This window comes from Ursus maritimus, unplaced genomic scaffold (assembly GCF_017311325.1).
Source record: "Ursus maritimus isolate PB19 unplaced genomic scaffold, ASM1731132v1 scaffold_26, whole genome shotgun sequence".
NCBI lineage: Eukaryota > Metazoa > Chordata > Mammalia > Carnivora > Ursidae > Ursus > Ursus maritimus.
The window spans coordinates 26,293,620-26,318,142 of record NW_024425119.1 but is presented as its reverse complement, the minus strand read 5'-3'; the positions used below and the strand labels follow the sequence as shown (position 1 = coordinate 26,318,142).

The window sequence follows — 24,523 nt, the reverse complement described above, 5'->3', positions numbered from 1 at the left end:
AGTGTACTTACTACCTGAGGACTCAATTAAGCAAGGCAATACAGGCAGTGCCTTAAACTTTTTTCTTATGTTATAATGTGAACAAATGCGGCCAAAGCATTGAAACTGTTTCTTCTTGTGTTTTAATATAAACAAATGACATTATACAAGGGAATGAAAGGATCAAGTCATCTAACTTGCTTGTAGTAAATCAAATGTAGACTATTATCATATAGAAATTCCAGGGGTATGACCTACCCAAATGACTTAGCACCTCATTTACTATATAGGTATCACCATGCTTGGAAGAAAAATGAGAGTTCTGCTGATGTGTATCTAGATTTTTCCAAATAAAAGACACTGAGGAGTTTAAAGTCTTCACTACCAAGACAGTGACATTGACTTTAACCATATACATTAAAAAGCTATTAAATGTAAGTATGCCAAACTAAAAATCTAATCATAGTCTTTGAACACTTGGAGGTCTGACCTACTCTTCTATGAAAACCTAACGGTCAAAAGTTATATGGATTCAGAGGATAGAGGCAGAAGAAATACTTCCTAACTCATTCTATAAGGCCAGAATTACTCTAATACCAAAAGGCAAAGATGTGAACAAGAAAAGAGAACTACAGACCAATTTCTCTCATGAACATAGATGCAAAAATCCTCATCAAAATATTAGTAAATCAAATCTAAAAAGGTATAAAAAGAATTACACCTATAGTAGAGTGGGATTTAGCCCAGGTATGCAAGGCTGGGTCAACATTCAAAATAACAATTAATGTAATCATCACATCAATAAGCTAAAAAAGAAAAATCACATGATCATATCAGTAGATGCAGAAAAATTACTTGACAAAATCAAACACCGACTCATGATAAATTCTCAGCAAACTAGGAATAGAGAGAAACTTTCTCAACTTGATAAACACTATCTTATAAAAAACCTAGAGCTAACATCACACCTAAGAGGTCAAATTCAAAGCTTTCCTTCTAACATAAAGTACAAGGCAAGGATGTTCCCTCTCAACCATTCCTTTTCAACATCATACTAGAAGTTCTTGTTAGTGCAGTAAGACAAGAAAAGGAAACAAAAGGTATATAGATTGGGAAGGAAGACCTAAAACTGTTTTATTATAAAGGGGACATAGTCAACCCCAGAAAATTTGAGAGAATTCACAAAAAGAATTCCTGGAACTAATAAGCAATTAATAAGGTTGCAGATATAAGGTTAATATACAAAAGTTAATTTCTTTCCTATATACAAGATCTCTCTATATGTACAATATATGTATAGATATATAATCTATATAAGGAAAACTATAAAAATATGAACAAAGTCAAGAACTAAATAAATGGATAGAAACATTAAGTCCATTGATAGGAAGACTCAATATTGTCAAGATGTCAGTCCTCCCCAGTTTGAACTACGGATTCAATGCAATCCCAATCAAAATTCCAGCAAGTTATTTTATGGACATCAATAAATTGATTGTACAGGTTACACGTAGAGACAAAAGACTCAGAATGGCCAACTCAATACTGAGAGGGAAGAACAGAGTTGGAGGATTGATGCTACCAGACTTCAAGATTTATTATAAAGCTACAGTAATCAAGATAGTGCAGTACTTGTGAAAGAACAGATGAATACAGATCAACTGAACAGAACAGAGAGTCCAGAAATAGACCTCCATAAATACATTTGGACTGATCTTTGACAAAGGAGCGAAGACAATGCAATTAAGAAAAGACAGTCTTTTCAACAAATGGTGCTGGAACAACTAGATATCTACAAGCCAAAAAATGAATCTAGACATACACCATACATACCTCTTCACAAAAATTAATTCAAAATTAATTATAGGTACAATGCAAAACTATAAAACAGTGGAAATATTCTGTATATTATAATGAGAGATACATGTCATTGTCCAAACCCACAGAATATACAACACAAAGAGAGAACCTTTGTGTAAACTTGGATTTTGGCAATTACAATGTGTCAATATAGGTTTATCGATTCTAACAAATGCACTGTTCTGGTGGGGGAATGTTGATTATGGGGGAGATTATGCACGTGCAGGGTCAGAGGTATATAGGAAACCTCTGTATCTTCCTCTCAATTTTGTTGTAAACCTAAAAGTACTCTAAAAAATTAAGTCTTTTTTTTTTTTTTAAAGCTATATGGTGGTCTCACTTTACAGCTCTTCATTTCTTCAAAGAAAAAAATAGATTTTTAAATTTATGGTGAGTATATACAGAAATAGAAACTTTATTTAAAAAGGTAGTCTTTTTAGTGACAGGAGAGCTTTACATAAAAATGAATAAAGTATTTCCAGGCTTGCCTGGATTGTTGACTGAGAAACTGGGAAAAGTTAGGGGTGATATTTAGAGAGGGAGACCACCACGCTAAGGCAGATCTTAGCTCTCTCTGCAGTAGTGGTCTTCCTCTGGCGTAGCATTAAGTCTGGGATTGCCATTAGTTGGTGGACTGGTATAAAAATTACCAATCTAGCGTTCATTTTAAAGGATTCTTGAACCATAGTTAAGAAAAGACATCTTTGAGTCTTGTTTATTAAGGGTAGCAGAAGGACTGAGGCCTTTGGGGAGTGTCATGGACAGTTTTTACATGTATCCTATAGATAGGAAACAAAATTATAACTGCTCTATTTGACTGAGGAACCATGTAGAGCAATCATCAGAAAGTGGGATGAAGTTCCAGAAAGCAAAGAAAGCTGACTGGCATTTCCTTCTCTCCGGGGACTTTATCTCACTATTTGATGATCATTCCACAAAGCCTCCTTGTATTGTTAATGACCTGAAATGGTTATCGGTATAAAACTCTTCGCAAAAAGTGGTACAAAGTATTAATATTAGAACTCAGCATTCCTTCCTTTGTTTCATCAGGTTAGTTTAATACAGTTGACCCTGGAACAACATGGGTTTGAACTACATGGGTCCGCTTAAATGTGGATTTTTTACAGTACAGTACTGCAGATGTTTTTTGTCTTCCTTATGATTTTCCCTTTTTATAAAAAAAATTTATTTATTCATTTTTAAGTAATCTCTACACCCAATGTGGGGCTCAAACTCATGACTCCAAGATCATGAGTTGAATGCTCTTTCAACTGAGCCAGCCAGGTGCCCCTTTATGATTTTCTTAATAACACTGTCCTTTCTCTAGCTTACTCTATTATAAGAATGCAGTATACAATACACATAACATACAAATATGTGTTAATCAACTGTTTATGTTATTGATAAGGCCAACAGTAAGCTATCAGTGGTTAAGTTTTTGGGGAGTCAAAAGGTATACGTGGGTTCCAAGTGTGGGATATCAGCATCTTTAACCTCTGTGTTCTTCAAGGGTCAACTGTATTTTTCAGAGGAAGTCTCAAAAGTAGAATGGAAAGCAAGAACTAACTAAATTATGATTATCACTTCTATTTTACAGATGAGGAAAATAAAACATCAAAAGTTCTATATCTGAGAATTGGTAGTAAAACCGTATTTATTTAGAACATGTAAGTTCCTGGTTTCAGAGTATAAACTCATACTGTCACACTGAATTAATGTAAAATATATAAGACAAGGTGAAGATTTAATGAAAATAGTATTTGTGAAGAGGCTATCTTTTTAAATCAACCTTAGTAAGTTGTGTTGAAAGAATGAATAATACTGTAAAAGACAATTCAGGTCCTAGGATATATAAAAATATAAGGACATGAATGAAAACATTTGATAAAGAAATTGTTAGAAAATATCTGTGTGTGATAAAGACCACAAAGTACTTCTGTTGTTCAAATCAAATAGTGAAGCTGTTGGAAAGGCTACGGAAACACCTTTCAAATAAAGTTTGAAAAAGAAATCACAACAGGGGCACCTGAGTGGCACAGCGATTAAGCGTCTGCCTTCAGCTCAGGGCGTGATCCCGGCGTTATGGGATCGAGCCCCACATCAGGCTCTTCTGCTTTGACCCTGCTTCTTCCTCTCCCACTCCCCCTGCTTGTGTTCCCTCTCTAGCTGGCTGTCTCTATCCTGTCGAATAAATAAATAAAATCTTAACAAAAAAAAAAAAGAAAGAAAAGAAAAAGAAATCACAACAAAGCAACACTGTAAAATCTGGTTCTCATTACTCTGCTATTTTATACAAAAAAGGTAAGTGGGAGGCGGAGCACAGTAAATAAATGTTAAGGATCCTTTTAGTGGCTGTATTTTCTGTATTCTGAAGTTCTTATAAGGGAACCACATAATTTTTAATTACATACATCTCAATCTTTGGTAATGCAAAAAAGGGAAAAGAAGAATTGATAAATATATTTATCAGATAATCAAAATACCAAAATTATAGTTACCAATAACAAACACTTTAAGTGTAACTTACTGAAAAATTAATCATGAATTACTTGACAAATGGACAAATCCAGAATAATTAGTCTACAAGAAAATATTCAAAGACAGTGCATATCCCCAACAGTCGAGCAAACTATTAACAGAAAGTGAAGTGAAAAATTTAATGTAAAAATAAAGACTATTTGTTTTGGAAGCTTGTTCCTAATTACAGAGATTACAGGTGCCTGATTTGGAGTATTAGTAAGGAAGTTACAGTTCTACAAATCTAAAAAAAAAAAAAAAAAGGAAAAGAGACTCAATGAAAATATTTTGAAGTAGAATTATACCATAATTAAAAGCAGGTAACTTGATTAAAGCTTCACATAGACATGTGTTTTGCTTACAAATATAGCACAATGAATATTAAAGAAATGCACGGATATAATTTCCCAGATCAAATATGGCATTGGAGCCATCAAACTAATTAATAGTGTCCAAATATCATATACTGCAAGGCAATATTAATAGTATCTTCTTAGTCAATATTTAATAGTTTGCCGAAAGAATGAATGCTACTGACCCATGTACTTTAAGGAGTTCTTCGAACAGAACTTAAACTGCCCCATCCCAATATTACTTTCCTGGACACACATATGGCCAAGGATATCCATTTTTCTTAATGGCTGATAAAGGCTAGAGATACACCGTGTCATGTGGAATAGAGAAAATTAACTACACATCAGTACCTTGCAAATCTATGACACTGTTTTCAAATTGGTATGATTCAGTGGTCTCTAAATATTTTGGTCCTGTATGCCCCCTTACACATTTTTAAGCTGCTATCCAAAGTTTTTTAAATGTAAAGTACATGGTTATAAAGGATGGAATTTCCAGTGTATTTTATCTGTTGACATCATAAATAGAACAATTACTTATGCTTTTAGATGTATCCTGTACATACCCCACATCATTTATTAAAAAAACCCCCACAAATGTACTCTTTTACAATCTGGAATTTTTACACTATTTCTTCTCTTTCTTTAAACTTCGATATTCAACCACTGTTCCCTTATTTTTATCTTAGCAATATATCTTATGCTTAAAACTCGTACTGATCACTCTATTTTACTTCTCTGAAATATATATATATATTTAAAATTTTAAAAAAATGCTACAATCACAAATCTGATACCTCCTAGAGATTACATTATAATTTTGAAGTCCCTTCAATGTGAGCTCATTAGATAGTACATTAGCTAAGGACTACTCATTTTAAGTCCACATTTTACCAGCATCTGATAGAGATATTCACAACTCGGACTGAATCACTTTTTTCACATTCCTTTTGGTACACTTTCCTGACTCTATCTTCCTGCAGGCTTCCCTTTGCTCACTTGGTTCCAGCCACCCTGTCTTCCTTGACCTTTCTCAAATATAACCTAGCTCCCTTCTACATCAGCTCTTTGTACTTGCTGTTCCCTCCATCTGGAATATTCTTCTAGATAACTGCATGACTTCATCACTCTGTACATTCAAGCCTCTTCCTAAATGCCAACCTCAGTTCATCACTGAGGCCTCCTTCCATGCACTTTATCCAAAATATAGCACACCTGCTCTTCACCGGCATCACTAACTCATCACCCTGATCCCCAAGGCATTTAACATCCTCAAATATCACACATCTGTTTATCGTCAGCCTTATGCTTCACTAAAATGTAGGTTCCCTAAGAAAACCCCAGGAAAACAGGAATTTGATGTATATACTTCTGTCTCTCCAAGGTCTAGAGCAGTACCTGGCACATAATAAGGACTCACTAAATGTTTGCTGAATAAAGAACAAAACAAGAAGAGATAATTACTAAATATATTTTAGTAGTTGTATTTTAGGAAAAATACTATATTTTCAAAAATTTCCACAGTCAAATGGCATTTTTGCCTTCACAAAAATAACAATGGGCTTATTTATTTTACAGAGAGAGAGCATGCGCATGCACGTTAGCAGGGTTGGGGGGGGAGGAGCAGCAGGAGAGGTAGAGAGAGGATCGTAAGCAGACTCCCTGCCTAGAACAGAGCCTGATGAAGGGCTTGATCTCACGACCCTGAGATCATGACCTGAGCCGAAATCAAGAGTCAGACACTTAATCAATTAAGCCACCCAGGCACCACCATGTGCAAGGGATTTAAAATAAGTAAAAGAAACGGCAAGTTATTTTATAAAGTACTCAGCACATTAGTTATGGTATTTTCTAAAAATGTACATCATTGATTAATAAAATACAGCATCATGTGAAATAGATGTTTGCATCAGTAAATAACAGATAGCAGAGTGCCTTTATCTTTATGGTACATAGATATAATCAAGATGTATACAGGAGGGAAAGAACTAGTAACAATAATTCATAAAACTATTTGAAAATTATACACATTTTGAAATTTATAAAATAACATGAAAAAAATCTGTCCAACTTCTTAATTTCTATCACTGAAAATCATTGTTACTGAGAATCATTCATTTTCTAGACTCCGTCAGATTTAATGCAGTGGGAGTTCCAGCCTGGTGGCTTTCTGGCTCTGCTCATTTTGTACTTCTGCAACTAGAAAAATTAGTTAATGACATGTTGAAATCTCTCTGAAAGGCAATATTCTGGATTGCTCCATCAGGCTAGATAATATTCCAAGTCTTGAAACAGCCTGGAATCCCAAGGAATGCCTAACTGGACCTCACGGAGATGCCTTTCGGTGGCTTCTGAATGCAGAAGCTCTACTTGCTGAGGCAGTTTTTAATAACCAGTCCTCTGGTCACCCTTCTCGATGGATTTCAACATTAGCTACATCTGCCTTTTAAAAATTACTCTTTGGATCCAAGCCACACCATGGATATATAAAATTCTCTCTCACAAAGAATTTTGCCCTTGTCTACAGATACTTCCTTATCTGTCTCTAAGTGGAGAAGTGGCCCTCTACCAGTTACTATGGTGGCAAAACAAACTGCCCTACCATTCAGTGGTGTCAAAGCACCACTGATCACGCTCATGAACCGTGGGTTAGGGACTGGAATATGCTGCCACTGTAGCAGCTTGTCTTTGCTCCCTGATACTTGGGATCTCAGCTGGAAGATCTGAACACTGGAACTAGAACTGGCTGAGGGCTCGCTCACTCACACCTGGTGGTTGATGCTGGCTGGAGGCTGGAAGTTTCGGCTTCTTTGCGTGTGGGTCTTCCATGTGGTCCCCCCCAAAGAGGCTAGTTTGAATTTTGTCACAGCATGATGGCTGGATTCACAAGTGATTATGTCAAGAGAGAAAAACGGATAGGTGGAAGCCTTATTGCCTTGTTTGATCTAGACTCAGAATCACTCGGTGTCACATCCATCAGATCTGATTTGTTGAGGCAGGCACAGAGTTCAGCGCCAGGTTCAAGGGGAGGGGAAAGAGACTCTGCTTATTGACGGGGTGTGGCAAGAGAGTGTTGGACTGGGAGCACCGCTATGATCATTTTTGAAAAATACAACCTGCCACAGGTCCTAATTAGATACTATTTCTTAGCATTCTCAATTTCCTGAGGGTGTTAATCTTCTCTCCAGTTCAGGTAAGTGTTGAAGTAAGTCAATATTCACCTAAATTACAAGAGGCGATATGGGTCTCTGATTTGCAGTCAGAAAGAATAACTGCAATCGTTATGGGACTCAAAAAGCAGGAGAAAGCAAGGTTGAAGAATGAAGAATATATGGAAGATGAAGCAAATACTAACAGAGATCAGATATTTGAGAAACAAATTATTTTCCACATCAGTCTTGTTTTCAACAACAAACCACTTGAAATTGGACTCATTTTCATCTTAAAAAGGCAGAACTTCTTTAAATTACATCACATCATGTCTCCCTGAAAAATACGCCCTTGCCTACACATACATTTTTGTCCCCACGGTCTCAGGGTGCCTTCCTCAGCAAGCAGAAAACAAGGAGAGAACCAGGTGCGTGCACTCATGTCACCCTACTGACGTGACATAAATCCCATCCTTAATCCTGTGGGTTTATATTGTTCTGTGAGAGTTGAGCAGTGTGAACATTTTCCTAAAGCCTCAATGTAAATGTTTCTCTAATCCTATTAAAGCCACAAAACAGACCCAGATGAATGAGTAGGAAACTGAGCTAAAGAACTCTCTCTGACCTTGATACCAATGTCAGTCTTGGCATCGACTTGATTGGTCAGCATTTCCTTCTAAGCATGGCATGGTTCAAATGAGAAAGCAAAACTTGAGCCTATTCCTGTCTAGAACACCCAAGTCAAACCTGTATGCCCCTGTAGCCAAGGCTCTGGAGAGGATGCTGAATATACTTTACAAAGAAAAAAGGGGTTGAAATACTGGACATACAAAAAACAGACACAAAACAACACAAACGTCTATTTAAACTGGTGTTCTCTTCCTAAAGCTACGACACAATCGATATATATTTAAACAAAGCAATATAAATCAGGAAGCAAAATCAATCCCCTTCTATCCCTGAAAGAAGACAATAAATCAGTGTTGTCTTTTACTTGTTTAAATATATTTTCTAAGACAACATATATACGAGAGATATATAGCAAAATATATTTGAATATACAAGATGATATTATTCATGACATTTTGCAGCCATATTGACAAATGTAGAAAAATATGCTTTTAGTGGATGCACAGCATTCCACTGTAACATAATCCATTTAACCAATCCTCTACTGATGGACATTTCAGTTGTTTCTAATTTTGAAAATATTCAAAAATTAAACTCCATTGTGTGATCATGCGCCATGAACTATGACAAAATCACAACTTCAGATGTGATGAGGATTTACTGTTAAACTTTCTTTCGGAACTTACAAGACAGTTGACAGGGAAGAGAAAGTAAGGATGTGTATATATAAGATGACACTCTACTATACAGAACGGGGAAGTCAGTGGTTAAAATGTGTTGGTAGTAACATTCGGGGCTTGGGTTCTTGCTAATGAGGCCCTTGGGAAAATATACACATTCCTCCCGAATTCAAATCTCAAGCCTGCCCACCACATTCTTGTTTTCAGGTTGAGCTTCTGGCACTTGAACCTGCAATTGAGGCCTTGCATCAGATGCCAAACTAAACATTTGGGAACAAGAATTATAATAACCTCCTTTTTTGTTTGTTTGTTTGTTTGTTTGAAGTAACTTAAAAACATATAACATAAAGTAAAACAAAGAAAAATTAGGATGGGGAAATAACTTTACGAAACAGAAAATTTGATCGCTTTCAAAGCATTTTCTTGGATATTCATTCATATGTTATTCAGATTACAGAAGTAATTGTCAGGGTAAATCAGCATGGCCTTAAAATTTTTTTTTTTTTTAAAGATTTTATTTATTTATTTGACAGAGAGAGAGGCAGCGAGTGAGGGAACACAAGCAGGGGGAGTGGGAGAGGAAGAAGCAGGCTTCCTGCTGAGCAGGGAGCCTGATGTGGGGCTGGATCCCAGAACGCTGGGATCATGCCCCGAGCCGAAGGCAGATGCTTAACGACTGAGCCACCCAGGCACCCCCAGCATGGCCTTTAGAGCAGAGAAGGAAGGGGAGATCTGAATTTCTTCACAGACATTATGACAAATACAAAAAAATAAAATTACCTGAACGCACCGGGTGATGGCAGAACAGAGAGTCATTCAAATTCACTTTCTACATCTCCAGGTCTAGCTAAGTTTGCATGATTGACTGATGGGCATCCTAGTGAGACCTCAACTTACTGTGGCTGCTGTTGTTGTTAATCATGAACTTTTTCATGTAGCTAAACCCTGCCTCACTCTCTATTTTAAGAAGATGAAAATAATTGCCTTCCCCTGAAGGCTTTCATATTAAACATGTCAAAGCACATTACGGATGATGTAAAAAGAACTCTGACATATTTAGCATAAAGTATTTCAGAGTCAGAAGACTATTCTCTACTTAAAATGACAGATTGTCCTCGAAGGCCTAACAGAATCTGTGGACTTATTAAAAGAACATGCTGGCATCTCCTCAATTAGCCTTTACAATGCTTGTTCCTATGACAGGAGAGTGGTTCCCTTTGGGAGAGTAGTAGTGATGGAAAGGAGCCGTGGGGGGAGTGGTCTGGGATGTCGGCAATATTCTGCTTGACCTCAGTGCTGGTTACACAGGTGTGCTTCTGCTGTGAAAATCCACTGAGCGGTGTTCTAAGGGTTTATGTTTTATAAAAAGTTTTTATAAAAGGAAGCAGCTCCTGCTATTTAAAAGATATTAATAAGTTATTAATAATCAGCACAACAAAATTTTTAAAAAAGGGTGTTTCTATACTGATACATTCCTGTGAATCACTCTGTTATGTATTTCCTAAATATAAATGTTTTCTTCTATTTGAGAGTGATTCAATCAAGGGTTAATTTACATGCTTTACTTATTTTCATGTACCTCAGTATAATTAGCACTATGTCTGAAAGAAAATATACAATTTCCTCTAAATAGTGACAGTAAAAACTTACTAAGTGCTTACAATGTGCCATGTGTCAGACACTAAATGGAGGAGTTTACATTCTGGCTACCATTTAATCTTAAAAGAGCCAGTCTCTTCCCTGTCTAGAAATACCATTAGAAGGTGGCACAAACTGAATACTCGATAATGTTAGCTATTATTTGCACAGAATTTCTCTTCCTTTATAGTTTGTATGTTCTTTCATTTATTTAAACATAGCTGAGGATCTATGATACGCCAGGCATGTTGCGATCTTAAGAATCCTTTGCTATTTCTTCAGCGCTTCTGTTTGGGGAGTTATGGAGGACATAGAGCTTTGCTAATAAAGTTTTAAATTTCTTTTAATTTCATAGTATATCTGGGACTTGACAAAGAAAAGCACAGAATGATTGAGGAAAGGCAGTACAAGGAATCTCTCCACATTTCAACATTTTAAAATCATCAGCTCCTTTGTAAATGAGATTTATTTCCCAACCAATAACTAACCTGTGGTATCTATTCTCTTCAGTAACATACAATTTGGTATTTACTGATTTACCAATTACTTCATGTTTTTACAATAAACCCAATTAATTCATAAACTCAATGGGTTGGCAAACGTTTTTGTAGAGAGCCAGATAGCAAAAAATCTAGGCTTTTCAGGCCGTATGGTCTCTGTCACAATCACTCAACTCTGCTCTCGTAGCACATAAGCACCCGTAGATAATATGTAAACAAACGGATGCAGCTGTGTTCCAATAAAACTTTATTTAAAAAAAAAACAGGCAGCAAGCTGGATTAGGCCCATTAGTTATGTTTGGCCAACCTCCGCTTTATCCCACAATACCTTTTATAGCCCTAGACAGATAGCTGGCCTCACTAAATACTGCTTACTTGATAGAGTCAATGACATTGGAAAAGGAAATGCAGGAAATGGGGAGAGAAGTGGCATTAATTCTGAGTTCTCCAAGACGCCTTTCCATATTCCTTATACTTCTAACCTGGAATGCACCTCTTCCACTCTTAAATCAGATTCTAGAACTAGAGAGAATATTCCTTCTACTGATGTAAGGAGTTTTTCCATATTAGGAAAAGAAAAATTTGACAAAAAATTCAAGTTGATTGGGGAGCATAAACTTGGAAGTCATTGTGTTATCTTTTCCGCAAGTAGAACACAGGTATTTGTAGATAAAGAAGGGAAAGCTACTGGAAAAAAGAACCTATTCATAAAAGAATGCATCACAGAAACCCAGATATGGGTGGTCCAACCAGGCAGAAGTGGTTGGCAGTGGGATTTCAAAAACAAGATTAACACAAGATGTTAAATACTGAAATCCATCTAGTCACAAACATATGTGCTTTTAATGACATTCAGAGCCATTCTGTAAAATGAAAGAACAGAAGTTAATATATTTCATTGAAAACATTATGAAAAATCTTAGAGTACCCTAGAACTAAGAACCTTTTATTATTTTCTCATGGCTGAAAATCATGTTCATCTGCCAGTGACAAGTAACATTCATGGTTATGGTGGAGACAGAAGCCTGACAGCAGCATGACAGCAAGGGACAACACCAACACATTTTTTTCAACATAAAGCTGACATATGAGATGCAGACATGGTGCCGGGGGTCCTTCATAAAACAAAGAAACAAAATAAGTACAGCTTTTCCTCAGACTCTACTGAATAGAAAACTACTTCAGTAAGAGGAATCACCCCAGGCTCAGTCCTCACTGTGACCTCCACTCTCATTTATTCAGCAGGTATTTATTGAAGGACTATAAAATATCAGCCACTGGGGTCTGCATTGGAACATACAGCTTTTTTTTTTTTCTTTACAAGCATGCCATTCTTCTTGGAGAGAAATAGAAAACCACCATCTAAAACAATAATAAAACAATTTTAGTAACTGATGAAGTGCTATGGGAAGAAGAGGCATTGGTGGTAGAGCATGGCAGGTGGAGAGGGGAAAACATGGAGGGATGTGAGCTAAGATGGCCAGGGATGGACTTTTTGAAGAGGTAACATTTGGTAAACCTTTGGAAGATTTCAAGTATGGTAATGTGATGATCAGATTTATGCTTCAAGAAGATAGATCACTGGCTGCTATACGAAAAATGTATTGCAGCAGGGTTAGGGGGCACAAAAGTGGAAACAAGTAGTCCTTGGTCTTACGACACAGTAGTGGAGATGGTAATATAATGTCATCTCAGGAAATATTTTGGAAGCATATTTGATCCTCTGAAAGATGATGCTGGCTTGGTTTAGAAAGGATGCAGTGGGAAGATGGTGATAAGCTCATGAATTCAGTATTATTCTGGAGTGTACTTGTCAGTTTTGTTATAAGACTATGTGAATTGTGGAAAGAGGAGGATTTCTAGGATTTTGGTTTGAATGACTGGTACCATTGATTGAGATAAGAAAGACTTTTGAAGGAGAAAATCTGGCAGGGGATGAGTGGTGGCAATCAGGAAACCTACTTTAGACATACTGAGTCTTTATTCCCAGCCCATGCCTTCAGGTGGGCTGGAGAGAAGGCTAGATATTGTGTTCTAGGGAAAAATTATTATTTCCCATTTATATTATCCAAAGGATTAAGCACGTAACAGAGGTCCCATAAATACATGATAAATTAACTTATGAAACAAGTTACTATCCAACTATTTTTGAAAGTCTCATTATGTGAAAAGAATTAGCAAGTTGAATAGGGAACATGAAAGGCTTTAGGAGACTATTTCTTATTTCCATTTCTTATCTAAAAACCAGCTTCTCCACCCTTTTCAATTTCAAGATACAATTCTTTTTTTTTTTTTTTTTTTAAGATTTATTTATTTATTTATTTGACAGAGAGAGAGAGACAGCAAGAGAGGGAACACAAGCAAGGGGAGCGTGAGAGGGAGAAGCAGGCTTCCCGCCGAGCAGGGAGCCCAATGTGGGGCTCGATCCCAGGATCTTGGGATCATGCCCTGAGCCGAAGGCAGATGCTTAATGACTGAGCCACCCAGGTGTCCCCCAATATGCAACTCTTGGTGGCTATTTTCCCTTCAACACTGGTACCTTTCCCTGCTGGTACAACCATATTCTCAGAAGAGTATAAGAACCAGCACTGATACACTGCTAGAGCTTTCAAAACTATTAGCAGTTTAGAAATATGAGAAGAGTTCTTGGAATAAGACACACAAATTTTACATCGAAGTGAAAATAATACTCCTTCACCAAACATTCTGGGTTAGAAGTAGCCTTGAAACATGAAAATATTATATTCATAAGAAATAGAACTTCTGTAACTTTCTGCCTTAGAGCCTCCTTTCTTTCCCTTTCTTGTTCCCATTATTATAAGCCTTGAAAAGTAATCCAAATATTTTCATTTGGATAGTACCCAGCTAGCTATCATATATTTTTTTTACAGTATAGATTTTTAAATAGCTCTTTAAATATCATGCATATTTAATATATAATGATTATCTATATATACCAAATTTTAAAAGAATTTAATAAAACAATTACATTAAAAAAAAACCCTTAAGTCACTCATGTCATCAGCCAGAACTACGCTTTATTAAACTGTGATTTATTTAAAACTTCTATCTAGAGAATAGCAGTCCCTTGCTACTTGAAAACAATAAATAGCCTTCTACCTTCCTTGAAGGATGATGCATACACCTCCACCACTCCCACGCATGTCCCAACACTAAGATTTATAACTACCTCTTCAAGACCTGGCTCCCAGACCAATGTCATGGATCAAGTTACATCAGAACCCAGCTTGGGAAGTGCTGTGCCTGCTGAGGGAAGAAAGGTACTACACCTCAAAGGAACGGTGGATCTAGTCAACATGGACCAGCAGGAAGCAGGAGACTATCTATGAGAGAGTGCCAGATCAAGAGAGATAGAATATGAGTTTGGATAATGGAGATTACTGATATGGGAGCATTCTCTCTTAGGATTTAATACCCTAGCAAGACAATGTGAGATGATGCTAAGGCACTGTTATGATGGCTCTTGGAAGCATACAGAAAGCAATGATCCACATAACATGAAGTAGAAATATCATAACTGCTATGGCAGACAGTTGAAGTGCTATCACAGACTACACCACCCAGAAGCTGCGGGGCTAAGAGAATGATCGAATGGTCTATGAAAGGCACAGCCAAGACCCCACCTTGGAGATGATATCCTATAATTCATTCTCTAGGACACAGAATACATCCTAAGTCAACAACCATTATAAGGAGCTATGTTTCCAAGAAGTAGAGTTCATAGGTCCAGGAGCTAAGAGGTAGCAGTAAGAGTGGCCCTATTTATCATCATTCTTATTTTTTTAAAAGATATATTTATTTATTTGAGAGAGAGAGAGAGAGAAAGCATGAGCGGGGGGGAAGGGAAGAGGGAGAGCGAGAAAGAGACTCTCATGCAGACTCTGAACTGAGTGCAGAGCCTGATGCAGGGCTCAATCTCATGACTCTGAGATCATGACCTGAGTGGAAACCAAGAACTGGACGCTTAACTGAGCCACCCAGGCTCCCCATCATCATTTTTAATCATTTTTAATAACTGACGTGGAGAATCTATGTTTCCCACTCCTGCAAACTCTAGGCTTTAGAAGTGCTGATTCCTAGAAGGGCGGTGATATTCCACCAAAGGACACAAAATAAGTCTCAGTAAACTTTAAGCTATTATTGCTACTGGTCACTTTGGGCTCCTCATGCCAAGAACTGTAGGCAGGGAAAAAACGCAGCAGCAATTGATCCTGATCAAAAAAGAGGAGACGGGGGAAAAAAAAGGAGACAGGGCCTGTCACACAATGGGGTAGAGTAAAACTATGTTTGATATTCAGGTGGTCCAGTAGGGCATCTCTTAGAACATGCTTGCCTAATTTTTATTGTAAACAGACAAGTTCAACCGCTATAGCCTGAAAAACACATGGCAACAGAATCTTAGAGGTCTTATGGATGCGAGTCAGGTTTATTTCATCAGTAAGCCCTTAAATAGCAGAGTTCAGCCAAGACTAAGAGAAATCTAGAAAAAAGAGTAGAGGAGGGAGATGAGAATTAGTTGTGGCCTTGAGACAGGCTAAAGCAGGGGTTACAGCTCATCTCACCAATTTTCCTTTTGTAGGTTTCCCCACAAAAGAAGACCAAAGGACCAAACAGAGTCCTCAAGGAACTGTTACAAGAACTTATTAAGTAATGGAAATGGATTTGATTGGTGCAAAAGATGAACTCTAGTGCACCACCCAGAATCTACCTTCAGGACTAACATACTAATTCCCCTAGTTGCTGAGATTGTTGGGTGACTGGCTGTGTTCAGCAGAGTCCCTTTCAAGGAATTGTGACCTTGGCCAAAGTCATGTTCTCCCCCTGAGAGACTCCTACATTCAATGACTGGTCACTGTAGGAGTATAAAGGTCCAGAGCCCTTGCCTCAATGTGATCCAACTCTGAAGGGCCATGCTAGCTCCAGGGTTCTACAGAATTAGCTAAAGCCCCTGTGCAACTGTGTCCAATCCTATTCCCTTCTCCCCATTTAGGCACTGATTCTAAGGGCATTCCCTGATAAACTTCCTGTATACAAATCTCAATCTCACAGTTTCTTTCGGGGGGCATCTGACTGAAGACAAACTGGTACGGCTGTACTAGTATCAGCTGATTATTAGATCTGGATATGGTATAAAGACATGAACTCCGAGAGCTGTAAGAGGTCAGGGAGAGCATTCTGTTCAGTCGTAAATACTTTTTTTCTCCTAAAAATGAATTCAGAAAGGTGATGGGAGGGTAGGAAGACAACTGAACTGAAAAACATTCAAAACAGTTTTTGAGTCCCTTGAAAAGGTATCTTTATAACATAGCATACTTATTTTAGTAAACAGAAGAATGTCACTGAGAAAACTGGTAGTGATTTCGGAGTTAGTTGTTTGGTTATCACTACTAGGGGGTGAGTGCTACTGGCACCTGCTGGGTAGAGGCCAGGCATGACATTGAACATCCAACAATGACTGTACACTCTCCAAAAATAAAGACTTATCTGGCCAAAAGGGTCAACAGAGCTAATGTTGAGAAACCCTGGTTTAGAGGTCACAAAGTATATTACATTCATCATTTCGTTACATTCTTGGAATAATGGGGATTATTATTATCTCTTCACTACAGATGGGGAAATTGAACTCAATGAAGGAAACTGACTTGCCAAAGATCCAAAAGAATGCTACCAGTAAATATGAGTATAGTAGCTCATTCTATTTCATGCAACTTTTTTCTGGTCCAGATAGCAATCACCACCTAAACGTTTTATCTCCATTAATTTCTTCCCCACAAACCAAGAGATAGCAAGCTTGATGTGCAAGCCCACATCTGTCATTCACTGATAAGTTCATTATATTAAGAAACTAAACCCTACATTATATTAAGAAACTAAATCCTGAATTTGCATCAGAGGAAAAAAATCATTTGTAAATTTACACATCTGAATTTACATAACATTTATTCCCAAAGCTTATTCAAATAAAGAAGTTGTACACTGTATAGTACTACTGGTAGATTTAATATATTTACACATAGTATTAAAAAAAATCTTTCTCTTTCTTTCTTCTTCTTCTTCTTTTTTTTTTTTTTTTTTACCCCTGAGAGATAGGCTCAGGAAATACTATCACCAGTGATATACATAGATCTGTCAAGAGGGAGCATGGAGTCTAATTTTTCGGATTCTTCTCTCTGATGTCTCAGTTCTGCCATTTTTCTAATGGTGTGACCTTGGACAAGTTACCTAACCTTCCTCAAAGCTTAAATTTTCTTACCTGTAAAACAGTAACTTACTATGAGGCTTCATTTAAGGATTAAATAAGATAATGGATATGAAACACAGTGACTGATAAACCATGCACACTGAATAAACGGTAGTTGTATTGAATATTCATTGCTTTTTGGCTTCCAGCATCTATTTCTCCTTAATGGCAACTCGAACCTCAGTTGGGAAATTAATTCTTACCCCATGGATTTAGTATGGTGGACTGTAATTAGGTGTCTTGCCCTCCTCTAGCCAAAGGGCAGGCATATAACCTAAACCAACCCAACCAGATGCTCCCTCTCTGAAATGTACATACTGAGTGGAGAAACGACACGGAGAATGGTTGGAGTTCTGTCCACTTCTAGTAATGCTACCCTGACCAGTTTATTTTTTCATTATAATACCACTGTTAACACTGATGCCTCTAAATTTCCAAAGAGGATTTATTTCCTGTGCCCATGTCCAGCATACAGCCTCCCATCAATTCTGCAAGCCTCTGATAACCTTTCAACAAAATCCCTTTTCCTAAAGTTAGCCTGATCCAGTTCTATTGCTTGTAACCCAAACACTGTATATAAAGTAGCTACATCTTACATCTGCATAAATTATCGAATCTAATTAATATGTAATTAAAGTAAGTACAAATAAGACTTAGTGACTTGTCTCTGCTTTCAGAAGTCTGTTTTATCATTAATTCGCCTTCTGGTTTTAGCCCTAATACATGTCCACACACAGTGAAGTCTACATAAGAACTAAAGACTGTTTACCCAAAAGAAAATTCTGTGGAGCAAAGGTGCTGTTTAAGCAGTCATCTCTGTTTGCTCTCTGTTGGAGCACTTCTTGGTAGGGCTTCAAGAAATACAAGGCAAGTGAAAAGAAACTGAATGTCTGATTGATGTCTGATTGCCTGAGTCCACAATTCTATAGGCTTACCTGAGATCTTAAATAAGAATCTTTTCAGATACAGAGGCTTTCATTATTTTTGGCTTTCCTTCTGTGTCTTGGATGTGGTTGCTCTTTGGGTATAGCTATGGGTCAGACTCCGTGTGGTAAATCTGAATGTGCAATTACCGGCATCAGGGTGAGAGGAGAGGAGTGGAGCAGAGTGAAAGTGCGTGCTTCTTAAACGAGGAAAGAAATGAATAATCGCTTTGGTTTTTGCTTTACAGAGGCTTTGATCCACTTCATTTTTCACTGTGGGAAGATGGAATGGTGATCTCTGAGTTACTTTAGCGTTCACTTCCCCGAATAACTCTCCCAAGGCCACGGAATATCATGCCTCTGGCAGCCGGGCTGCGATAGGAACAAGCCATTAAGACGGCATTTCAGTGCAGGGTACAAAAATACGTTCTTTCCCATCACTTGGTACACAGAATTCAGGGCTCCATTAGTTTCCCCACATTTCAGAATAAATGATTCTAAAGGCAAACAGTAACAACTCTTAGAGCAGGAAATTTGGAAAAACTAAACACATATTTAAGAAAGTCAAAGACTCCCTGGTTCTGAATAATTATACCAAACTCCAGATTCTTGTTAAAAAATAGAAGGAGAAAAGAAGTCCATTAGTGGATACTAAAACGGGTAACAGTTCCCACTTTCAGTACTACTGAAGCAGCCTTTACCAATTACAGCGCGTAGTTTCGGTTGTTCCATAGCACCATTAGCAATCTGTCATTCTGTAACAAGTTTCCAAAACTAAAATGGCAGATTAATTTATAGCTCTAGAGAAGCTGCTCTGCTAAACTTCACTTAAGTCCATTACCTGCCAGACAGGGCATTTTTTCTTGATCTACATATGTTGAATGAAATATATGCCTAAGTATCTTTTAAAGTGACAAGCATTTTCACGCATAGTTCAATAATTAGTTCAAAACTTTCCTAAAAAAACCCGAAAACACTAATAGAAGGAATGAAAATATTTAGTGATGATATAACATATTCGTTTCTTAGGAAATACTTTACCACCTGGTGGTAAAGAAGCAACTGATTCAAGGGTGGTCTTTGATTATTCTTTCTTCTTAGTTGTATGCCCTCTTTTCTCAACCTACTAGTTAGTACTTCTATATTTTGTAAAGTCTAAGGACGCTGGTTACAAGGGATTTATTTGTATTATGGATTATGCTGTAGTGAACACATCATGGAACTCATCCACTAAAGATTCCTAAAGTGACAGTTTCAACATCATGTCTTAATGGTAATATCCTTATTCTTAATAAACACTGAAGTGCCATCAGTTACTTAGGTAGGTACTTTTTAAACCAGAATCTAGTTTTACAATGTATAGCCTAATTCCAAACAGACTATGAAATTTAGAACATACTCATTTCAACCATGAATGCAGAAGGAATGTTCTTCAGTGAGAAGCTCTACCTATCCATTCATTCACTTCCCTTGGGGAGCAGAGGAATGAGGTATCTCCAGATTCCCACTCTTCGCTATGTAAAACTCTACTAGCTCGTTCTCACCAGAGACAAGATGAATGCTAGCTACTTTTATTAAATTACAGGATTCATGCAGATGTAAGATATAGCTAGCTACTCTATTATCTGTAGGGTTTTTTGGTTACAAGCAACAGAACTGGATCGTGCTAACTTTAGGAAAAGAGATTTTGTTGAAAGGATATCAGAAGCTTGCACAACTGATGGGAGGCTGGTACACCAGACATGGAAATGGACAAGCACAGTTTTTCTCCTTTTATAAAACTGACATTTTCCCATTCAAACACAGTTAAGCTAACACCTCACTGCCTTACATATTTTACCACTGTTGAGAATTTTCTATTTCCTTAGTTAAAATCAGAGATGACTGTATTAAAGCTAAGAAAACTAGGAGATGGTATCACACTTTAAAAAATATGATTCCATTGAAATAATGCTGGGTGCCAATCCTTTATGGAGATTGGTCCTCCATCATCATGCTGCTGAGAAACTATACCCAGTTCAGGTGACTAATTCTTCTGAATACATCATTTCTGTGGTGTAAACTTGTTGGAAGACAGGCAAAATTGTTATAATGGCTTATCTGGGGTAACAATTTAAGGTCCTTAAACAAAGGTGGAAGCTCGCAGAAGTCTACACTTGACTAATGGACTAGTGAATACTTAAAAGTATGGACTTAGGGAATTCTGCCTTCATTTAAGAAAAATGGACAAAAGAATGCCACGCCTTTTAGATAATTCATAGATGATGACAAAGAAAATAATTAAAAATAATTCCCCAAAATAAGTAAGGCAATTTACATAATTAAAAGTAGTTGAGTCAATATAAACTACTCCAGGAGCCTTAGCCTCACATTGTACTCAGATAAGTAACATCCATTTCTGAATCTGAATTGTGTGCTCATACTGTGGATGCCACCTGTGACTTGAGGCTGGGTTTTCTCCTTCATATTTTTACTTACGCAAGCCCCAACCCTTCTTATCAGTCAGAAGTGTGTTCAGCTGTAACCGAAATTTGACAAACAGTGGCTTAAAAGAATTTATTATTTAATGCACCATGGCCTCTGGGAGTAAACAGTCCAGGAACCAGACTATTTTCCTACGTGGGTATCTCTAGCATATATCTATTTTCCCCTTTGGTCAAAAGATGGCTGTTGTGCCTTCTGGCATCAGTTTATGTTCTAGACAGGAAAGACGAAGAAAGAAAAGCAAAACATACTTGCCAAAGCAGTCTATCCACTTTTACCAGAAAAAGAGCCTTCTTAAAAGCCTCACTCAATAGACTCTCTTTGACACCTCGGGGACTAGAACTGGGTTACGTACCCACTAAAGACTGACAAGAGTTTGAGGACCTTCTGTTTATAACTGTGTATACTGCTACCTTTAAAAACCCTGGGATTCTATTCATAGGGTAGAAGGACAGACTTAATATTATGTAGGCAATTAGCACTGTTTGCCACAATTCTTCAGTGCTAGATATCTGAAGAACTATGGTCTTTACATAGTCTGCCCTGTTCCTTCATGTTCCCTTCTCTAAATGCTCAGAGCAATGACAGGCTGACTCATGTATTATGACAACCGTATGCTACCTTGTACAATGTACTAATTTTTAAATATACATTTAGACTCATCATCCCATAAATCCTTGATAATGAGTGTCAAATTCTATAATATTTCTGTATCACATAAATATGATCTTTGATTTATTGATGAATTTACTCATGAATTCATCTTAATCCTGTTCTCTAGAAAAGTAAATAACAGATTATCATTGTTGCTCTAAAAGTGATTTCATTCTTGACTACTCGCTAAGCAATCTGGCTATTCTCAGAATTGCTTTAAGTCTTACTGGCTCTCTACTATATTCCCTAAGCTTATAGCTTTCCTAACAACATTACAACAATAAAACAAAACAAATGAGACAAACACTGCCCCGTATTATACCAAAGCTCTTAAGGAGTGAGGTATATTTCAAACTGAATGTAAATTTAGCACTGGAATAACTGTGGTGTAAGTCAATTATGACAACTACTTTGCATCGCTTTCCATCTTGATTTTCCTTCTCAAACATGTTTTCCAGTTAGGAGAGAAACGGAACAGACTACATGCAGAGTCTTCAAGAAGTAGTGCAACTTTCTCAACAAATAAGAAGGTGCTCTCCTCACTACACCGTCTCTTTTAAAAACATCTTTATAGTTATCTTTCCTTAGATGTAAGTGCGGAGAAAACCACTGGTCTAAAATGGCAGCTCCATAGCCCAAAGAAATGGTTATTTATTCATTTATAAACATGTATTTTTCTACTAATATGTTATACATGTTATAAAGTAAGTACTATTTAAAAAGTGAGGCTAATGTAATTGAACGGTGCTTCATCACATTTGAAAATCGTGGTTTAGGACTCTGAGATACAGCGACGTGGCTCTAGATGTGGGTTGACACTTGGTTTTGATGGCTGTGAGAGTTGAAAAAGATACCTCAAAATAACATGCAAATGAAATGTGAAACACAGCATAGTTGGCTCCACTCACTAAATCATTAGCTCGTTTTTCAAACCCACCCTTAGGTTAAGTTCAGTGAAATTCTGAAATCACTGAATTGAGTATTATGGGACACTAAAACTCTGTGAAAAAGTTGCAGTCTTTTACGATTAGGTTTGGTGTTTTCGGGAGATGCGAGAAGAAACAGAAGGCCGGATCATGGAGAGCCCTGGAGGCCAAAGCAATGACTCCAGCTTTCCTCTGAGTGACACAGGACCATTTCAAGGTTTTACGCAGAGAAGCAATAAAATCTGAATAAAAAGTGTGAAAAACAACTTTGCAGTGCAAGACTAGAAGTAAAGATACTAGTTAGGGGGCTTGTGAAGAAGGCCAGGGAAAAGCTGATAGTGGCTTAGCCACTGGGAATAGCAATCCAGGTGGTCAGAATCTGGATATATTTTAAAGATAGATTTCCCTATACGTTGGATACAGGGAGAGAGAAGTAATTGTTCAAGCTTTTGCTTCGATGTCATTCCGCTGGGCAGGGTTCTCTGATCCACAAGGACTTCATTAGGTCCAATCCCGTGTACTTCCATAGCACCTTGTCCCACTTCTCTTTCAGAACGCTCACATGTGCCACAAGTTCTGGCTTTTTCCCATCTCCTTTTTAGGCTCTAATCCTTGGTGGTGTAGGGATCATGTCTACCTTATTTACAGTATATACTTAGTATGTAAATGGTGAGTAACCACTTGTTAATGAGTGAATAGAACAAGTAAAATCCTTACAACAGAACTCAATAATACTGTTGGCCACAAAGATATTGGGAAATTCTTTCCTGGTGTAAGACTGTGCAATATCTTCTTTTTCAACAGTGGTACATCACCAATAGTTCAACGTCACTTATATTTTATTAAGAATTATTATAGTTAAATAATAGTATCTTCTTTAGCAAATGGTAGTAGCTCTTAAAAGACTTCATCAAGGGCATCTAATATTTTTCACAGCCTAATACATGAAAAAGTCTTAAGAACCCAAAGTATGTATGAGAACTGCTGTGACTGATTTTATTTTATGTATCATCCTTGTGCAGGGGCCATGCTAATCTTTTCTGTATCGTTCCAATCATAGTATATGTGTTGCTGAAGCAAGCACTGACTAATTTTATTTTAAATGTGAGACTGGCCAGACCATATACTATCAGACACTAATAGGTTGAGTGTAGAAATAAAACAATTATAGCTTCAGGGATGGGAGCTGGGAACATTCCTGTCCTGACTGTTGATAATGCAGTTCATATCTCTATGTAACAGATCTACGGACAATCCTTCGTTAAGTTCTTGCTTAGTTTTATACAATATGTACATATTCTGAGAAAAGTTCTTGAAACAGAGCTTTAAAAGCCTAAAGCAAAAGAGTAGCACATGATTCAAAACCTGGAAATGGTATCCATTAATTCATTTAGCTCTTCACATACTCTTTGCACTTGCTATGTATGGACCTAAAAAAAAACACTAATACCTTATCACTGAAATAACTTTTTTTAGAAACCTTGAAGTAAAGAAGATAAGTATCTAAAGTGAGCAGAATCCTCAGGAGACACTGGGTGTCATATATTCTGTGTCAAAATCCCTTTCCATTAATCTGCTTAGAAGTGAATTACAAGTGTACTTAGCCCATGGTGTCTATCTCTTAAGTTTCGCAGGGTGGTTTTACCATGCTGAGTTTACTGCATGAAGGACTGGTTTTCAGTTGTGTAGGTACAGACCTCAGATTTGCCAAAATACTAAGCACAGATCTTTCTCTCAAAAGAAGACTTGTAGTAACTCAAGTTCACAAAACTGTCTATAAAAACCTCCCTATATTGTAAGCAAATCACAATCAGAAAGCTGCTTAATAAGCAGAGGGTCTGAGCAAATGGTGCTAGATTACATAAATGTTTAATGGCGTTTCTTCATTCATGAAACAAAATTTTCTTGAACATCTTCTATGTGCCAGGTTTATTCTGAGATACTGAGAATACAGTGGTGAACAAAACA

The 24,523-nt window shown here is 37.2% G+C and overlaps 1 protein-coding gene and 1 non-coding gene across 7 annotated transcripts in view; both read right to left on the bottom strand.

The window, feature by feature from the left end:
• Positions 1-24,523, bottom strand: part of CCDC91 (coiled-coil domain containing 91) — a 313,500-nt gene that overhangs the window by 16,201 nt on the left and 272,776 nt on the right. The window lies entirely within an intron of this gene.
• On the bottom strand, positions 23,533-23,639 carry LOC121105459. Its single transcript, XR_005837988.1, has one exon. It is a non-coding gene; the product is annotated as a U6 spliceosomal RNA (small nuclear RNA).